We start from the raw sequence: 21,833 nt of genomic DNA on the forward strand, positions 1-21,833 counted from the left end.
CCCTTTTGACATATCTCATGATGACATATGTCCCTATGGGCCCTAGGACCCCTAGCAACCAATTCGGTTGGTTTGAATGCATCGAAACCTATGACCCCTTCCGATGCATTTCATGACATCATATGTCCCTAGGGGCCCTAGGACCCATAGGGACCCATTTGGTTGGTTTGAATGCATTGATAGGGGTCATAGTATAACTTATGACTCCTTTTGATGTATTTCATGACAATGTATGTCCCTAGGACCCCTATGGACCCTTTTGGTTGGTTTAAATGCATCAAAAGTGGTCATATAATAACATATGACCCCTTTCAATGCATTTTATGACAACATATGTCCCTAGAAGCCCTAAGACCCCTAAAGACATTGAAAGGGGTCATAGATTAACCTATGACCCCTTTCGACGCATTTCATGACAGCATGTGTCCCTAGGGGCCCTAGGATCCCTAGGGTCCCATTTGGTTGGTTCAAGAGCATTGAAAGGGGTCATAGAACCTTTTATGACCCCTTTCAATGCATTTCATGACAACATATGTCCCTAGGGGCCCTAGGACCCCTAGAGACCCATTTTGTTCATTTGAATGCATTGAAAGGGGTCATAGGTTAACCTATTACCCCTTTCGATTCATTTCATGACAACATATGTCTCTAAGGGCCCTAGAACCCATAAGTACCCATTTGGTTGGTTCAAATGCATCAAAAGGGTTCATATGTTAACTTATGACCACTTTCGACACATTTCATCTAGGGGGCCTAGGACCCCTAGGGACCTATTTGGTTGTTTTGAATGCATCAAAAAGGGTCATAGGATAACCAATGGCCCCTTTCAATGCATTTCATTACAACATATTTCCCTAGGGGCCCTAGGACCCTTAGGGACCCATTTGGTTAGTTCAAATGCATTGAAAGGGGTTACAAGATAACTTATGACCCATTTTGAAGCATGACATGACAACATATGTCCCTAAGGGCCCTAAGACTCTTAGGGACTCATTTGGTTGGTTTGAATTCATCGAAAGGGGTCATAGGATAACATATGACTTCTTTCGACACATTTCATGACAACATATGTCTCTAGAGGCCCTAGGACCCCTAAGGACCTATTTAGTTAGTTTGAATGCGTTGAAAAGGGTCATACAATAACCTATGACCCTTTTTGACACATTTCATGACAACATATGTTCCTAGGGGCCCTACAACCCCTAGGGACCCATTTGTTTGGTTTGAATGTGTCAAAAGTGGTCATAGGTTAACCTATAACCCCTTTCGACACACTTCATTACAATATATGTCCCTAGAGGCCCTAGGACCCCTAAGAACTTCATAAGGGGTCATAGGTTAACTTATGATCCATTTCAATGCATGTCATGACAACATATGTCCCTAGGTCCCCTAAGACCACTAGGGACCCATCTAGGTGATTTGAATGTGTCAATAGGGGTCATAGCTTAACCTATGATCCCTTTCAATGCATTTCATGACAACAAATGTCCCTAGAGGCCCTAGGGCCCCTAGAGACCCATTTAGTTGGTTCAAATTCATTGAAAGGGGTCATAGGTTAACTTATGACCCCTTTTGATGCATTTCATGACAACATATGTCCCTAGGGGCCCTAGGACCCCTAGGGACCCATTTGGTTCATTTGAATGCATCAAAAGGGTTCCTAGGTTAACCTATGACCCCTTTCAACACATTTCATTATAACATATGTCCCAAGGGGCCCTAGGACCCATGTGGACCTATTTGGTTGTTTCAAATGCATATGCTATGACCCTTTTTGATGCATTTCATGACAACATATGTCCCTACTATCCCTAAGACCCCTAGGGACCCATTTGGTTGTTTCAAATTTATTGAAAGGGGTCACATGATAACCTATGACCCCTTTCAATGCATTTCATGACAACATATGTCCCTAGGGGCCCAAGGACCGCTAGGGACCCATTTAGGTTGTTCGAATGCATTGAAAGGGGTCATAAGATAACCTTTGACCCCTTTTGACACATTTCATGATAACATATGTCCCTAGGGGCCTATTTGGTTGGTTTGAATGCGTTGAAAGGGGTCATACAATAACCTATGACCCCTTTTCAATGCATTTCATGACAACATATGTCACTACGGGCCCTACGACTCCTAGGGACCCATTTAGTTAGTTTGAATGTGTCAAAAGGACAACATATGTCCCTACAGGCCCTAAGATCCCTAAGCATGTCGAAAGGGGTAATAGGTTTGATGCATTTCCTAACAACATGTCTTAGGGGCCCAACCCATTTGGTTGGTTTGAATGCATCAAAAGGGGACACATTTCATGAACATATGTCCCTAGGGGCCCTAGGACCCCTAGAAACCTATTTGTTTGGTTTGAATGCTTCTAACCTATGACCCATTTCATTGCATTTCATGACAACATATGTCCCTAGGGGTCCTAAGACACCTAGGGAACCATTTGGTTGGTTTGAATGCATTGAAAGGGTTCATAGGTTAACCTATGACCCCTTTCATCACATTTCATGACAACATATGTCCCTAGGGGCCCTAAGACCCCTAGGCATGTCAAAAGGAGTCATAGGTTAACATATGACCCCTTTTGACACATTTCATGATAGCATATTTCCCTAGGGACCTTAAGACCCCTAGGGCCCCATTTGGTTGGTTCGAATGCACTTAACCTATGACCCCTTTTGATGTATTTCATAAAAATGTATGTCCCTAGGGACCCTAGGACCACTAGGGACCCATTTGATTGGTTAAAATGCATCCCTTTCAATGTATTTCATGACAACATATGTCCCTATGGGCCCTAGGACCCCTAGGGACCCATTTGGTTGGTTTGAAATGCGTTGAAACGGGTCATAGGTTAACTTATGACCCCTTTTCAATGGATTTCATCACAACATATGTCCCTATGGGCCCTAGGACCTGTAGGGACCCATTTGGTTGGTTTGAATGTGTTGAAAGGGGTTATAGGTTAACCTATGACCCCTTTTGACACATTTCATGACAACATATGTCCCTTGGGTCCTAGGACCTCTAGGGACCCATTTGTTTGGTTTGAATGTGTCAAAAGGGGGCATAGCTTAACCTATGACCCCTTTCATCACATTTCATGACACACAATATCCCTAGGGGCCCTAAGACCCCTAGGGACCCATTTGGTTGGACACATTTCATGACAACATATGTCCCCAGGGGCCCTAAGATCTCTAGGGACCCATTTGGTTGGTTTGAATGCATCGAAAGAGGTCATATAATAACCTATGACCCCTTTTGATGTATTTCATGACAATATGTCCCTAGGGACTCATTTGGTTGGTTTGAATGCGTCGAAAGGGGTCATAGGTTAACCTATGACACCTTTTAATGCATTTCATGAAAACATATGTCCCTAGGGGCCCTAGGACCCCTTGGGACCCATTTGGTTGGTTTGAATGTGTTGAAAGGGGTCATAGGTTAACTTATAACCGCTTTCTATGTATTTTATGACAAAATTATATTTAATAATAATATAATACTTTATATTTTAATATAATAATAATATATTACTAGATTATATAACAATAATAATCATATTTATTACTATATAATAATAATATTCATATAATATTACTATATATATTTAATAATAATAATCATAATCATATATAATAATAGTTAATAATAATAATCATAATCATATGTAATAATAATAATAATTATAATCATAATCATAATCATATATAATAATAATAGTTAATAATAATTGTTGGTATAAATACGTATTTACTATTTACACTTACTTAAGTTTACTTAGGTTAATGTGTTATTTTATTATTATTTATTAGCCACCTAAGAGTATGCATACTCTTGTGAGTTGTCATGTTTACAACATAGGAGTTCGCACCTCTTTTATGCATATAGTGTCTACAACACAGGAGTTAGCACACTAATTAAGCACATGGTGTCTACAACCTTCTTAATCCTATCCACTCATTTATAATGTTGGATAAGGTGTGTGTGCTTAGTTGTCAATGCTTATCTTATCTCCTGGTTGTTTCCAGAGACATTCTAGGTGCTTCCTAAGAGGCCTTTATATATAGGCACTCCTAGTGTGTTTCTATATCACATACTAAATAGAGCAATGTATGAGGACATACTCTGATTAATTGATCATATCCATTTTTGATCTATAGTTGTGCTTGTGTTTGAGTTCTTAGTTCTTGGTTGAATTTTTCCTTAAGCAAGTTCTTCCATGGTATCAAAGCTATACCAAATTCTTACATGGTATCAGAGCTTAGAGATTTTCTCATCGCATAGTCATTCAAGACCATTGTTGCTTCATCACCTTAGCCCAAATTTGGAGTACTACAAAAATTGGGAATATCTAGGTCTAGATCTAACCTCACCATTGCAAAATTGGCTATAAAGTTGCCTACCGTAGGCCAAAGTTGATTGTGAGGCAATTTTTTTTGCAAATCGGCACCTAAAGGACTAATTTGAAACATTGGTATGATCATTTCAAATCTATACATTTAATTTTTAGATCTGCATTTTTTTCATCTACATCTTTGCTATTTTTTCAGATTTGCATTATTTTCTGAAAAAAATTTGGCCATAGGGCCATAGGAGAGATTTTTTGCAGGTGAAGATTGGAGCTTTTTGGTGCAAATTAGATATTTGCATCACATTCACAAGGTCCAAAACTCCCAAATTAGATTTTGTTTCATCCAAATCAAACATCTAAGGCAAAATCTAGAGTCATTTGATTTTTGGAGGCACAACGGCGATTCAAAGAAAATAACATCAACAACGATTTTCAAACAACGATATCTCCCTCATACGGACTCCTTTTTGCAAGCAATTTTTTTTCTTTTGGGATAGAATTTCATGATCTACATATTGGTGCAAGTGGTTGGAGATTTCTAATTTTTAATTTTTCTACAACTCACAAATCCCAATTTTTGCTACTTAAAATGTTTAGTACGAGCTCATTTGGACTCCAAATTAGGTTCCATTTTTTTTCAAAGTGTATTTTTTTTGTCTACTTTCCAGATTTGTAATCATATTATAGGTTCTATAGATAGAAATACTACTTTCAAAAATAGGCCCTAAATTGGCAAGTGGCTATCAAGTGCCTAAATCATACATTAGGGGGGGTTCTTTTATTCAGTATTCTTTGTTAATTTGGAGGTTCATTGCGTAGTTCATCATGGAAGAGGCAGATTTGATTTACTTGACCCTAGACAACTATAAGGAATGAATTCAACTTGTTTTAAGATATCTTAGTCAGCATAATGCACTGCCCTATGTGGCAGATCTTGAGTATAATCCTTACTAGAGTCACATCATTTGGTGTAATCTCTTTCTCTTTATGGTAGATGACATTCTGGATACAATGTCTAACATTAAGTCATCGGATCCATATGTTACTTGGATGTATCTTTGGGAGCACTATGGAGATCCAACCATTCCTCCATTCCCAGAAGATCTTCTACCTCTAGTTGCAGTTGACTTCTCTTCAAATGAGATCACACCTCCAGCTCTTGTTGCTCCTACTGATCCTGTTCCAACCACAAATGCTTCAAATTTAGTGCAAAAGGACCCTTTATGTCTTCCTACTTTGCCTTCATGTGATGACTTCCTTTCTACCCTTGAAGGCCTATTCATGGAGTCTCACATTGAAGATGTGGGAGACACTCTTGATGATATTTATCTTCTCTTTGAGGCGAATACATCATCCTTTGCCTCAATGATAGATTCATGTACTTCAACACAACAGGGTACACATTGTCTTCCAGGAGATGACTTCTTCCTAGACATTTTAGCTCTATTCTTGGAGTCACACAGAGTAGATTTGGAAGATTTCTTTGATGATCTACAACTTCTCTTTGCTAAGGATGATCTTTCTACAATTTTTGTGAGGGCTTACTCTAACCCTCATGTCTAGTCTCTATAAGATCAATCTTTATATGTTGGCATGATTGTGGATCCTTATGTACAACATCTATAGGAGGTCTCTTTGTCATTTGAGAATATTTTTAGCTCCTTGAAATAGGTTCTACATCACTCCTTGTTTGATCTACACTTCTTCTTAGCAATTTTGGAGGAAGCCATCATCAACATCGACACAGGGACACTTGAACAGGTTTCATAGGCACTGTTCATCATAGAGATTCCTTCGCCATACAAGGGACACATCTCCTTTGTACCCTTGCATTTGTTTCTTCCAAAGGGGAGGAACATCATTCAAAGGTCATAGATCATCTTCTACATCAGAGCATTTCTCACTGATTAGCACACTACTTTTAAGAGGGAGGACTACCTCATCTCCTTCTTCTCCTTTTGAGGGGGGGGGGACTTTTTCCTCTTAGGGGATTTTTTCCTTCTTCATTTTTCTCTTGTATATACTGGATGTATGTCATAATGGGGGGTCTTGATTACTCCATCCCTATTAATCTCTCTTTTTAGGGAAGGGTTTTTTCCATGAGGTCTTCCCTCTTTCCCTACTTTATGAGAGATTTGCATATCATTATGTACATGGGTACCTAAAATGGCCTAGTAGCCGGGACCCATCATGCATTGCATCCTAGTTTTTGTAAGCTTAAGGACATTCCCCTAAGTTGTACTTAAGGGGGGGTTTTGGTGTAAATACATATTTACTATTTACACTTACCTAAGTTTACTTAGGTTAATGCATTATTTTATTAATTTGTATTATTTTATTATTATTTATTAGCCACCTCGGAGTGTGCATACTCTTGTGAGTTTTCATGTTGACAACATAGGAGTTTGCACCTCTTTTATACACATAGTGTCTACAACATAGGAGTTAGCACACTAATTAAGCACATGGTGTCTACAACCTTATTAATCTTATCCATTCATCTAGAATGTTGGATAAGGTCTGTGCTTAGTTGTCAATACTTATCTTATCTCCTGGTTGTTTCTAGAGACATTCTAGGTGCTTCCTAAGAGGCCTTTATATACAAGAATTCCTAGTGTGTTTGTATATCACATACTAAATAGAGCAATGTATGAGGACATACTCTGATTAATTGATCATATCCATTTTTGGTCTACAGTTGTGCTTGTGTTTGAGTTCTTAGTTCTTAGGTCAATTTTTCCCTTAGAAAAATTCTTACATGGTATCAAAGATATACCAAATTCTTACAATAATAATCATAATCATATGTAATAATAATAATAATGCCTACACTTCCCAAATTTTGATTTCCCTCCAATATGGGTAGTTTCCCTCCAAAATTTCAAAAATTAAAAAATTTGGGGAAGAATTTTGGCCACCACATTTTGGGTACCCAATTAGGCTTATTCTTTACCAAACCTATTTCGTCAACTCAAAAAAGGTGTTTGACAAAGGTTTCATTGACATTCAAACTTTGAGTAGCCATTTGACAATATTATTTTCATTGAAATTCAATGAAATGAAAAGAGTTTTTTAATAACACTCTCAAGATTCCATTGATATAATTGTTGTCAAATTCTGAGTTTGATAATTATTTATTGGTTAATTTTTAATGAAGATGATTGCAAAGTGTTGATTGACATACTAATTGAAAAATAGTTATAACTTTCAAACAGTATAACATTTTTGAACTCCAAAAGTTGTGTCACATTCTATGCTTCGCCTAGTATAAGAAAAAAAAAATTGGTAAAGTTTTCAATTAGTTAAAGTGGTTAGACACTAGATTTTTTTTATTCTAGAAAAGTTATAGTAGAAAATTCATATTTAATTATTTACTTGGAATAAAAATACCGAAAAATATGTATCACATCAGGCTTGAGTCTACTTTTTATATCTAAAATTATATTGAAAAATATTATCATTTGATTATGATTAAGATGGTAGACATACACCTACTTTTTATTTTTGCCTTGAAATTTTTTGTAATACTACATTAAAATCCAAACTGTTGACTAGTCAAATATTTTTTTCTTTAGATAAGACCTAGTAGTTTTAAAATTGCATTGAATTTCCTATAGATTATTTTCTTACAACTTTTTGATATAAAGTTCAGAACCACTTTAAAATTATGTGTTAAGTTGACATAACCCTGATTTGTTGGTTTTTCGCTACCACTTAAGGCCATAGTTTGGTTGACCATGATCCTGCACATACCCTCAATATCCTAAAAGTTGGCTACTATGGAACTGAGTACTCGGTCAACATAGGAAAATCTTTCATTAACTGACCCAACCTGATCAATACTAACTTTGAGCTAACTTTCCTTTGGTAACCAAGTGAACTCGGTCAATGCACACTTCCTACAAACTTTCCTTTGGTAACCAAGTGAACTTGGTCAATACAAGATCTTCTTTATTAACCAACTAAACTTAGTTAATACTAACACTAAACTTGGTTATAATTGAATTTCTTGGCATACACAAAAAAATGTCTTCAATGCCCGAGTGATCTTGGCTATCACTGATTGCTTAGTAAAGACTCATTTTGTGTAACATCAAAGACAACATACAATTGAATAATTGCACTTGGAAATATCTTTCTTTGGCATTGAAGGAAATACAACATGTCATGATACAAAGATATTTTAGAGAAAAATAGAAGGAAAATATCCTTAGTTTCATTCTGATTCTCATCTATGAGAACTCCCTTTGACATCAATCTCTCCCTCTAGAATGATCTTCTCTAATATTTCTGATTGCATTGATGAAAATATCTCCCTCTAATAGAAAACTCTCCCTATAATCTTTATACAAAATTTAGGAGTTGATATGACATCAAACTCTCCCTCTTTAATATCTCATGCCAAAGACAAAAATCAATATATTTTTCATGTACACAATGTATGGATTCATATGCAATCTGCTCTAACAATACTACATCAACTTGATTGATCTTCAAAAATGTTGGGTTGATGCATCACTAAACTTTGTTTAGTGAGCTCTTGATAGGGGAATGACCCCTAGCTTACCTCTTAGATACAAAAATATATCCTTAGGTAATGGCTTGGTGAATATGTCTGCAATTATTTCTTTTGTATTCACATATTCCAATCTCACCTCTTTGTCTTGCATCAATTCTTTCAAAAAATGATACTTTATTGCAATGTGCTTTGCCTTAGTATGCATCACTTGATTTTTTGATATATTAATTGCAATAATGTTATCACAAAAGATAACAATTGGATCCTTGATCTCTTCCTTCATACCTAACAATAGTTATTTAAACCAAATGATGTTGGAATAATTAACTATTGTTGCAACATATTCTACTTCTATTGTAGACTAACAGATGTAATTATGCTTCTTGCTTGTCCAAGATACTAGCCTCTTTCCAAGAACGAATGCCCTACCCAATCAAAATTAGTGAATGCTTTCAATTCAAAGTTGCCTCTTTTCTTATACTACAAACCATAATCTTCAATACCTTTCAAAAATCTCATGATTTTTTTTTGATCATATGATTTTCTTTTGGATTAGCAGATAATCCTACCACCATAGTAAGTGCTAATGCAATATTAGGTCTTGTGTGCACTACATAGTAAAGTTTTCCAATTATTGATCTATATGTAGTCTGATCTACCTCCTTGGAATCATCATTTTGGAAAGCTTATGTCCAGTAGATATAGGTGTTCCAACTGGTCTAGAATCCTTCATTCCAAATTTCTTCAATATCTCATTGATGTGTTTTGATTGTGTAATTTAGATACCATCATTTATCTATTGAATTTGCAAAACAACAAAGAATTTAATCTCTCCAAATATTGACATTTCAAATTCTCTTTTCATTTCCTCAAAAAAATATTTGCACAAGTCATCATGTCCAGTAAATAATGTATCATCTACAAAAATTTATTCAAACACTATCTTCTTTTCTAGTACTTCCTTGATGTATTTGTTTTTGTTGTCATTAGTCCTTTGAAACCAATCTTTTATAGATAATTATGCTATCATTTATACTAGGCTCTAGGGTCTTGTTTGAGACCATACAAAGATTTGTGTAATCTACAAACTATATCTCTTTTGTTAGCATCTATGGAACCTTATGGTTTCTCAATGTAGACCATTTTTTCTAAGATTTTGTTCAAGAATGTTGACTTCACATCCATCTGATACACTTTGAATTGTTTGTGTGCATTATATGCAAGTAGTGTTCTAACACCTTCTAGTCTTGCAACAGGAGCAAAAGTTTCTTCATAATCAATATCTTCTTCTTGAGAATAACCTTTGCATACTAGCCTTGCCTTATTTCTTGAAACTTCTCCATTCTTATTTAACTTAATTTTAAATACCCATTTGTGTCAATTACATTTTTGTCCTTGGGTCTAGGAACAAGAGTCCAAGTTTTGTTACTTTCAATTTTCTCAATCTCTTCATTCATTGCCTCAACCCAAATTTCATTGTATAATGCATATTTAATAGTTCTAGGTTTAAACTCAGTAAGAAAACATGTACCTTTTAGTTTTTTTCCTTGTCATTGTGCTTCTAACTAATCTCCAATGATTTTCTCAAGTGCATGATGTCTTCTAACATATCTAGGAAGTTTAGGCTCCCTCTTTTTGGATTCTAGACTTATTTCACTCAGTCCACCATGCTCAAAATGATTTTTTGAATCATGCTCAAGTTCCACTATCTGTAACTTGGGTCCTCCGGATGACTCAATTTGCACTAGCTGAAACTTAGGTCCTTCTGACTAAGACTTGGGTCCTTTAGATTGTGATTGGGTTGCACTATTTTCAACTTGGGTTGAACTAGAGATTTAGGGAACTCGAGTGGTGAAGAATGATGATTTCCAATTTCATTTTCTTGAACTTCTAGTAAAGTATCAAAGATCAAAGTAAATAAGTTTTCTGTAATTTTCAAGTTCTTTTTTGCTTTGTTCTTCACACTTTTCTACAAACTCATCAATTCTTATATGTGCACTTTCTATAACTTTGTGAGCAGTTAGATTCAAACATCTATATGCTTTTATCTTATTGAAGTACCCTAGAAATATTCCTTCATCACTTTTCACATCAAACTTTCCTTTTCTCAACTCCTTCAAGATATAACATTTACTTCCAAACACTTTGAAATAACAAACATTAGGTTTATAGTGGTACCATAATTCAGAAGGTGTTTGATTTGTATCATTCTTTCACTGAACTTGGTTTAAGGTATGAATTATTGTATTGATTTCTTCTTTCTAGTATTTGACTACAACACTTTTCTCTATCATCGAGGTTCTTTCACAATCCATGATGGATCAATTTATTCTTTCTATTATTCTATTTTGTTGAGGTGTAGTAGGTGCAAATACCTATCTTTTGATTCATCTTTCATTGCACCTCCTCTATCTAACCTTAGAAATTTTAGTTTCTTTCCTATTTCTTTCTCAACTCTAGCTAGATACCACTTGAACTTTTGAAAGGCTTTGGATTTATCTTTAAACATTTTAGTTTCTTTCCTATTTCTTTCTCAACTCTAGCCAAATACAGCTTGAACTTTTGATAGGCCTTATATTTATCTTTGAATTACATTACTATTATCATCCTAGAATAATCATCAATAAACAAAATTAAATACTTATCTCCACAATAGCTTTCTATACCAATAGGTCCACAAAGGTCTTTGTAAACTAGCTCTCGAACTTCTTCAAAATGATAATTCTTTCTTTTGAAGCTTGTCTTTCCCATCTTTGCAATTTGACAATTTTTCCACATGCCCATATCAAGTCTCTTTAGGCCTGGAATGCCTCTCACCCTTTTATTCTTTCTTATGTTAACCAGGTTATCAAAATTCACATGACTTAACCTTTTATGCCACAACCAACTTTCCTTTATTTGAGCTAGGAAACATGAACTTTCAGATAGATCTAGGTAAAATAGATTACTCTTGTTTGATTGCCAGTTCCAACTAGATTTCCTTTTCCATCCAGTAGCTTGACCTTCCCATTCATGAATTCTACCTTGGATCCAATATTGTTCACCTGCGGCACACTAAGTAGATTGTATTTCAGTCCTTCACCCCAATAAAAATTATCACATATATGGGTAAGTGCACCAAGTTGTGGTGCCAAAAGGGGGCTATAAGTGGACACCTTTTTTCTGAAATCAGAATTTGAAGATAGTTACACTCAAAATTTTAAGATATGACAAAAACAAAAGTAGTAGTGATTTGAATCTAGTCTCTAAACTACTAAATTTTATTCAAAATGTTTTAGTTTTATGTCCTCAAAAAAGGGGGCCAAAGAAAGTGGCATTGTTTATTCCAAAAAAATATAACACGGTACAAAGTGTGGCCCCCCTAAAATTTTAACTTTTTTTTTTAATTCTTTAATTGCTCTGATCAAAAGTTACCTAACACTATGTAGTTTATCCTAGATTTTTCAATTAATTTTATAATGTGTATTTTTTTAATGAATTTTTTAATTAGACACATCCCAAAAATGTGAAATATCTATGTGCTTCCCCTAGAAATGATTAAAACCTAATCTAAAATCAAAACTTCTTTTTTTCAAAGTGTGTAGAATTGTGTCTAGTTTCTAAAAAACTAAGTTATTGCAAAATTCAATGAACGAGCTAAAATCTATAACCCAATTAGTACATGTTGGTTTTTGACAAAAAAAGGACATACATTCAAAAGAAATTATAGATGAAAGACTTGAAATAGTTCAAATAAAAAATAAATTATATGGTTATATAGCTAATACAAAGACCTACAATGTCATGTAACCTTATTTTATCGATGCTCAATCACAAGGAAACTTGAAGGAGAGCACACAAGAAAAATCATTCAATTTTTTTATGTTTACAAAAAAACATGTCTCAGACTAGTTTACAGTCTCCAAACCTTTGGGTTGGATCCCCAAGCCAAAACCAAAACTTAGGATTAGTAGAATGCAAAGTTTTGAATAGTGTATGCACACTATAGCATGCACGCACTATTTAAAGCTTTTTAAATTTAAGTCTTAATAGCGCCTACACACTTTAGTGCTCACACATTATTAAGACCTAAATAGTGCATAGAGAGGGAAGGAGAGAGGAAAAGTGAGAGAAAGAGAGAGAGAGAGAGAGGAGAGGGGGGATGGGTGTGTGTGAGAGAGAGAGATAGAATAAGGGATGGGATAGGGGAGAGAGAGTAGGGGATGGGAGAGAGAGGAAGTGAGAGAGAGAGTAGGGGTGGCAGAGAGGGTACGGGATGGAAGAGAGAGGAAGTGTGAGAGAGAGTAGGGGTGGCTGAGAGAGTACAAGATGGGAGAGAGAGATTGAGAGTAGGGGATAGGAGAGAGAGGAAGTGTGAGAGAGAGAGAGAGTAGGGGTGGCAAAGAGAGCATAGGATGAGAGAGAGATATTGAGAGTAAGGGATGGCAGAGAGAGAGTAGGTAGTAGGAGAGGGAGAAAGAGAGGGAGAAAGAGAGAGGAGGATGGGAGTGTGTGTGTGTGTAAGAGAGATTAGGGCATGGGAGAGAGTGTGAGAGTGTGTGTGTGTGTGTGTGAGAGAGAGAGAGAGAGTAGGGGTAGTAGAGAGGGAAAGTAGGGAATGGGAGAGGGGAGAGAGAGAGTAGGGGATGGGAGAGAGAGGAAGCGTGAGAGAGAGTACGGGTGGCAGAGAAAGAGTATGGGATGAGAGACAAATTAAGAGTAGGAGATAGGGGAGAGAGAGAGAGAGAGAGAGAGAGAGAGAGAGAGTAGGCAGTGGGAGATGGAGTGGGAGAGGGAGAGAAAGAGAGAGAGAGGAGGATGGGAGTGAGAGAGAGAGAGAGTAGGGGATGGGAGAGGGGAGAGAGGGGGGATGGGAGTGTGTGTGTGTGTGTGTGTGTGTGTGTGTGTGTGTGTGTGAAAGAGAGAGAGTATGAGATGGGCGAGGGGAGAGAGAGTAGCTTGAGAGAGAGCAGGCAATGGGAGAGGGAGTGGGAGAGTGAGAGGAAGAGGAGGGATGGGAGTGTGTGTAAGAGAGAGAGTAGGGCATGAGAGAGAGTGTGAGAGAGAATAGGGGTGGTAGATAGAGAGTAGGAGATGGGGGAGAGAGAGTGAGAGAGAGAGTAGGTGGTGGGAGAGGGAGTGGGAGATGGAGAGAGAGAGGGGGATGGGAGTGTGTGTTCGTGAAAGAGAGAGAGAGTAGGGGATGAGATATGGGAGAGAGAAAGTAGGGCATGGGAGAGAGAATGAGAGAGAGTGGGTGGTGGGAGTGGGACTAGGAGAGGTAGAGAGGGAGGGATGGGAGTGTGTGTAAGAGAGAGTAGGGGATGGGAGAGAGAGAGAGAGAGAGAGGGAGAGTGGGCAGTGGGAGAGGGAGTGAGAGAGGGAGAGAAAGAGAGAGAGAGAGAGAGGAGGAGGAGGATGAGAGTGTGTGAGTGAGAGAGAGAGAGAGAGAGTAGGGGATGGAAGAGGGGAGAGAGTGTGGGGGATGAGAGAGGAGAGAGGGGGAGATGGGAATGTGTGTATGTGTGAAAGAGATAGATTAGGGGATAGGAGAGGGGAGAGAGAGAGAGTATCCCAAGAGAGAGAGGGTAGGGGATGGGAGAGAGTAGGCGGTGGGAGAGGGAGTGGGAGAGGGAGAGAGAGAGGGGGGATGGGAATATGTGTGTGAGTGAGAGAGAGAGAGAATAGGGGATGGAAGAGAGTGTGAGAATGTGAGAGAGAGTAGGGGTGGTAGAGAGAGAGAGAGAGAGAGAGAGAGCAAAGAAGGAGAGAGTGAGAGAGAGAGTGAGAGTGAGAGAGAGTAGGCGGTGGGAGAGTGAGTGAGAGAGGGAGAGTGTGTGAGAGAGAGAGAGAGTAGGGGATGGGAGAGGAGAGAGATGGGGGATGGGTGTGTGTGTGTGTGTGAAAGAGAGAGAGTAGGAGATGAGAGAGAGAAGAGAGAGTAGGTGGTGGGAGAGGGAATGGGAGAGAGAGAGGGGGGGGATGGTAGTGTGTGTAAGAGAGAGAGAGTAGTGGATGGGAGAGAGTGTGAGAGAGAGTAGGGGTGGCAGAGAGAGAGTAGGGGATGGGAGAGAGGGAGAGAGTGATAGTAGGGGATGGGAGAGAGAGAGTAGAGAGGGAGAGAGTGAGGAAGAGACAATAGGCAGTAGGAGAGGGAGTGGGAGAGGGGGGATGGGAGTGTGTGTGAGAGATCTAGAGGGTAGGGGATCAGAGAGGAGAGAGAGGGGGGGATGGGAGTGCGTGGGTTTGTGAAAGAGAGAGTAGGGGATGGGAGAGAGAGTAGCCAATGGGAGAGGGAGTGGGAGAGGTAGAGAGGGGGGGATGGGAATGTGTGTAAGAGAGAGAGTAGGGGATGGGAGAGAGTGTGAGAGAGAGTAGGGGTGGCACAAAGAGAGTACGAGATGGGAGAGAGAGAGAGAGTGAGAGTAGGGGATGAGAGAGAGTGTGAGAGAGAATAGGGGATGGGAGAGAGAGAGAGAGAGAGAGAGAGAGAGAGAGAGAGAGATAGTAGGTGGTGGGAGAGGGAGTTGGAGAGGGAGAGAGAGGGGGGATTGGAGTGTGTCTGAGAGATATAGAGAGTAAGGGATGGGAGAGGAGAGAGAGAGGGGGATGGGAGTGTGTGTGTGTGTGTGTGTGAAAGAGAGAGAGTAGGGGATGGGAGAGGGGAGAGAGAGAGAGAGTAGTGGATGGGAGAGAGAGAGAGAGAGAGAGAGAGAGAGAGAGAGAGAGTAGGTGGTGGAAGAGGGAGTGGGAAAGGGAGAGAGAGAGGAGGATGGGAGTGTGTGTAAGAGAGAGAGTAGGGGTTGGCAGAGAGAGAATGGGATGGGAGAGAGAAAGTGAGAGTAGGAAATGTGAGAGAGAGAGAGAGAGAGTAGGCAGTGGGAGAGTGGGAGAGCAAGAGTGAGAGAGAGAGAGAGAGAGGAGGATGAGAGTGTGTGAGTGAGAGAGAGAGAGAGTAGGGGATGGGAGAGGGGAGAGAGAGACAAAGTAGCCTAAAGGAGAGATAGAGTATGGGATGGGAGAGAGAGTAGATGGTGGGAGAGGAGAGAGAGCAAGAGAGAGTAGGGGATGGGAGAGGAAAGAGAGTGAGAGAGAGTAGGGGATGGGAGAGGAGAGAGAGTAGGGGATGGGAGAGGAGAGAGAGAGTGAGAGAGAGTAGGGAATGAGAGAGGAGAGAGAGTGAGAGAGTAGGGGATGAGAGAGAGAGAGTGAGAGAGAGTAAGCAATGGGAGACGGAGAGTGAGAGAGAGAGTAGGGGATGGGAGAGGAGAGAGAGTGAGAGAGAGTAGGGGATGGGAGAGGAGAGAGAGATTGGGGGATGGGGGATGGTGGGCTAGGAAGAGACTTATTTTCACATAGTGCATATGCACTTTATAATGCGTACATGCTATAGTGTGTACATACTATGTGAAATCACCAAAAATTGGTCATAAAGCAAGTTTGGGTCCCTGTTGATCCATATTCTGCTTTTTGTCTATTGTGCATTCTATTGCTCCAATAGAAAACATGGGTTTCAAGTTATTGGAAGTTAACAAACACTATTTGAAGACATTTTAAAGCTAGTAAACACCAAATTCAATCATTGCATACGCTATTTGAAGGCTTTTTGAATATTCTCTCTATAGAAAAGGTTAGTGCAATCCTTTTTAAATATTGTTTTTTGATATATAGAGACAAATTTGATTATAATTTGACATGTTCTTTAATATATAATGAATTCATTAAAATTTATATGTTTGAATAAATTGTTATTTGGAAATGGTTAGAAATTTGGCAAGTGTTTGATATATATTGTGTATTCATTAAAATAATTGTAATTTTTATATGTATTTGAATGATTTGTAATTTACAAATTGTAAGTAATTCAGATGTTTGAATGATTTGACATATAGAAATCGTCATCATTACAAAGAAGAAACCAAAAGCTCAAACAAACGAAGAGAGGGAGGCAGATTTGGAAATTAAAAGAGATAAAATGAAACTACTACATGAACAAAGAAAATTAAAGAGCAACAATGAAGAATTGACTTTCGAAGAGGAACAAGAACCATCAATACAAAGAAACAAAGAGGAAGAATTGGAAAGACAAAGAGAATGAATGAGACTATTACACTCAAGAAGACAATTGAATTATGAAGCTACACCATCTTCCAATGTTGGAATCATATCATCCTCTCATGTTGAAGAGAAGCTAATTTGTAGATTTGACAATGTAGACACGCCATCATGTCATGTTGAAGGCACAACATCAACATCTCAAATAGGTGATATTCCATCTTTTGCATCTTATTGTTGAGGCACATCATCTTCGGTTCAAGGTACGCAAAACACTCAACCTTATTTTGATGTTCAAAATGTTGACGAAATGAAAGAGATTATAACACCTTCTAAAGTTCATTTTAGAAGACCAAAATATTTGATTGATATTGATACTAACATTTTGAAATCAATACCTGACAATATTGTATGTGTAGATTATTCCTTGAAGAATTAAAAATTACAGGTCAATGCCAATTATTTGTTGAAATGATGAGGAATTTGAAATTTAGGCCTATCATGAAGATTCTTGGGCTAAGAACGATGGACAATTCAAATGAAAAAAGCATTTTAAAGAATCTAATGAGTGCTTATGACAAAGTGGGTTCTAAATCACACCCCAAAGATAGCAATATCACAAGATGAGTACTTACATCAACAATAGTAAGTACCCAAATAAAGAAACCTCAACTCATGAGAAAGACAAGAAAAACATTGAAAATTGGCAGAGGTACTCTAAGGAGAGCCATGGTAAGGCATGAGTGATTGGAAGATCTAACAAAAAATGAGTTATAGACATTCAGCAGTAGACTACCATAAAAGGATAAAGAAATTAGTGAACCTTTGAAATCATTGATCGAAGATTTTCAAAAAATGAACACACATGTTTTCCCTAATCAAAGAGATGTTGTAAGAAGGAGGATTGGTAGCCAAAATCATGACCCACATGTGAAACATTTTTTTGACTCAACTCAGACACAATTTTTTGGAAAATCTATTGGTATGTATCCTCAAATTCGAATAAATCAAAGATTTTTTGAGATGGGTAAACCTTTTTATGTGAAGATAAATCACACACACACACAACTTGTTTTTGTAGGATACATATTGAATTTTCTAACCATTTTGATATTTTTACACATATATGTGGTTTTTGCATTCTAAGTTTGTTTTACAGGATTGTGACATGAATGAGCCACCAAGATCTTCAAGGGAATTCATATCCAACATTTTATGTGAAATAGGGGATGGCCAAAAAATTTACAAGACATCATGCTTGGATGGTACATGCTTATTTTGTGATTATTTGCAACTTTTATCAACTTGTGAACATATGGATAGTACACATGCAATTGGAAATCAAATAGTAGATTACAAAAAATTTAAGATAGTGAAATATGCTCTAAAATATGGGCAACAGGGTAAAAGATGTGATTTAGTCATTGAAAAGATTCTAGTGTATGAGTTCATGAAGATTTTTTGTGAAAATATTATTGATGAGTATGCAAGGCATACATATAAAGCTCGATGGGTGGATTTCCAATTCAAGTTGTGCAAGGGTAGGTTTCCACTAGATACCATTATTTTAGTTGTAGACATTGCAGAGAACTACACACTACAACTACAAAATGAGGTGCAAGTAAAGTTTTATACTTCTCAATAGGTTTCTATATTTGTTCACATAACATTCATGCATTCACCTACAAGTACAGAGGATGACAGGAAGATTTTGAGGGAGTACCATTTTTACATCAGCAATGATCGATCACATTCTATGGAGTTTGTACATGGTTGTTTTCAAGTATTTTATGGAGATTTGGCTAACAGGTACATAACATATCATCAGCACATTATATGGTCAGACAATTGCACATCTCAATTCAAGAATGCATAGATGTTCTATTGGTTGAGCAGGATGTGCAGGTTGTGTAGAATTCAATATATGTGAAATCTCATAGAGGTTGGTCATGGAAAGGGAGAGCACGATGGTGCAAGCTTATGCATCAAAAGAGCCTTAGCTCATGAAGAACTAAAGTACAAAGATGGAGTAATATTAACAGATGTAAAATCCATCATCTAGTGGTGTAATGCTACAATGGGTCCAAGTAAGGAAGGTGATTCTATGGTTCGTAGATTTTTTTGGTTGATAGATAATACTAACATTGCACCATATGAGGATTGTTGCACACTAATAGGATCAAGTGAGTTGCACTCTTTTAGAAGCTCTGATGCAAGTTCATGGAGTATCCACACATGAAAAATGGCATGCTATTTCCCATCATGTGTAGAGAAAATTTGGGATGACAGTGAGTCGACTGAATGGGTTGACAAATGGAATATATGGGTTTTGGACCCAATTGACACCTATCATCCCCCACAAGCACTAGAAATGGTAGAGATAGATTCGTCTATTAATGTTGACCACTTGTATGATCTAGTGCAACTTGGTAACATATATATTTATATATCTTTGTAATTTCAATATGTAACTATATAACTATTACCTAAGTATTTTCTAAATTAATGACTACATTTTGTACATTTATTACTACATGCCATGTTTTTGTTGTTATTGCACTTGAAGATAATCAAGAATGGAAAGATTATTATTTGTGTTGTTGTTTCTAAGCCAAACAAAAATTGGATCACTCGGTTATAGATGGTGAAGGCTTAGAGTACCATATCGGTGCGGTGGTTGTAACAGGCACATGGCTTAGATGATATTCTATGAAGAACCCTAACTTGTGGTTATTCAAGGATTGACAAATAAAGAGGAAGATTCTTCATTATTTGAACCTTATTGTCGCATCAAATTTCCACTTGATAAAATATAGCGAAAAATCACATAATAAGATTCTTCGAAAAGTTTGCAAGTCAGACCATGAGGCAATACTTGAGACATTAAAATGTAGAGCAAATCTAGTAGGTTCATTAGATTGAATAGGGAGAGAGAGAGAGAGAGAGAGAGAGAGAGAGAGAGAGAGAGAGAGAGAGAGAGAGAGAGAGAGAGAGAGAGTGGTCAGTTGGATCCTTGGTGTCATTATAAGCCAGGATACCAAATTGAACCAAAGGTCAAATTTGTGGAATTTGAGTTATTTTGTATTTAATAAGGCGTTTGTAGGTCTTTAGATAGATTTAAATGCCTTGGGGTCTTTGGGAAAAGATTTAGGTGTCTAGGAGGTTATTAAAACAAAAATTTCAATGTTGTCATGAAAAAAACATACAAAATGACAACTTTTCTTGCTAAAAATTGAAAAGGAAGTTGAATGTCAGTATACCCATTTGAATGATGGTTATGACCATTGGAGGCAAGGAATACATGTTTAAAAATGTTGTAAATGGAGAGGAAAACATAGTTGTTAATGGAGTTGTAGGAAGGAGAGGAAGAGTTCCATGGGGTTGAGTTGATTCTATGAACCCATCTTCAAGCACTTGCTTTGGAAACCTAGCCTAATTAGGCCTATTAAGTCGATGGACTAAAGTGGAGTTTGGGTATGTTGGAATGGATTCAACCCTTGATCCTTTGGAGTCTTCAAGAACTAGGTAAAAGGTATTTGAAAAGGTGATAAGTTGGCCTTGTCCTTTGGAAAGTTTGCAAGTTTGCCAAGGAAAACTAAATTTTGACCTACTAGGATTTCTAGACCTAAGATAGGGATATTGATCCTTTGAAGGTGTTGGGGCCTTTAAAGTGCATGAATCCTAGTGGTTTAGTCCTAGAAATGCTTAATCAAGTCTAAGTTTGAACCCTTGAAAACTTTTTACTTTTTTTGCCTTAATTGGCCTAGTTGAGGGCAAGTGTCCCTAAAGCCATATTTTGATCCAAGTTTGCCAAGAGCCCTAGGAAAAGAGAAGGACCATAGGAGAGTGGAGTACACTTGGATAAGTAGAGGTCATCATTTGGAAAAGGCTATTAACCAAGACATCATCCTAAAGTGGGTTTGGGTACCCTTAGAGGTTTAAGAACCAAGCGGCAAAAGTAGGTTGTGTGCTCTGCATCAATAAGGCTCATTAGACCTAGGTGTGATAGCTAGGGTGTAGAAAGTCACAATTTATTTGAAAGACTCACGAATTGGCCTAAAATTCAAGGCATACCTTACCATAGGGAAATGAGCAACTTAAGAGATAAGTCTCTAGCCTAGGGAAGGTAAGGGATAGCCCATTTAACAACTTAGAAGTCCTAGAAAGTATTTTGCATGTAGTAGAAGTTTGAATTATATAGGAGGGGATAGAAAAGAGTAAAGAACATATTGTTTCATCTTAAATAATGAAGTATATTGAGATCTGACTTTCTTTAAAAGTGTTCAAAGGTAGATTGAAGGTCATCATCAACATTATTTTTCTTTAACATAACCTTTCAATATGTTGCTCTTGATTTTTACTTGGTAAGAATTAAGTATAAATCTACACAAAAATCCATTTACATTTTGGCTCATGTCTCTTAGTGGTGCAGGAGCACTCTCACATGGAATGATGAAATAAGGGTGTTTGGGCCTCTTAGGTTCACCTTTAACCCTTTTGTGTGGCCCATTAGCAATTTGGGTATATTATGAACTCGTTGCTCAATCAAGTCGCAAGGGCACAATTTATGTAATTTGAATGCATATACTTATAATCTAGGGTCTAGTAGTTATTTTGGGTCAATCTAGACTCATTTGAATGGTTAAAATGCCTTTTAGGCACTAAAATGTAAAAAATGCATAAAAAGTGCAAAAGTTGCTATGCAACTTTGCAACTTTTCGCATAACTAAGAAAAAATGCTTCTAATCTTTCCTTCGATGGTCACAACCTTTCAAATATGGTTGGATAAATTGGGGAAGACCTTCATATATCCCTTTAAGGTAGGTGGAAGGTACAATGTACATTTTTGCCATTGAAATCAATAAAAAGAACCTTATTTTCTACATTCTGGGCTTTTTTTGCATGGTACGATCATCT

This window comes from Cupressus sempervirens, chromosome 7, assembly GCF_028749045.1.
Source record: "Cupressus sempervirens isolate cs-2001-9-10 chromosome 7, ASM2874904v1, whole genome shotgun sequence".
In the NCBI taxonomy this organism is placed as follows: domain Eukaryota; kingdom Viridiplantae; phylum Streptophyta; class Pinopsida; order Cupressales; family Cupressaceae; genus Cupressus; species Cupressus sempervirens.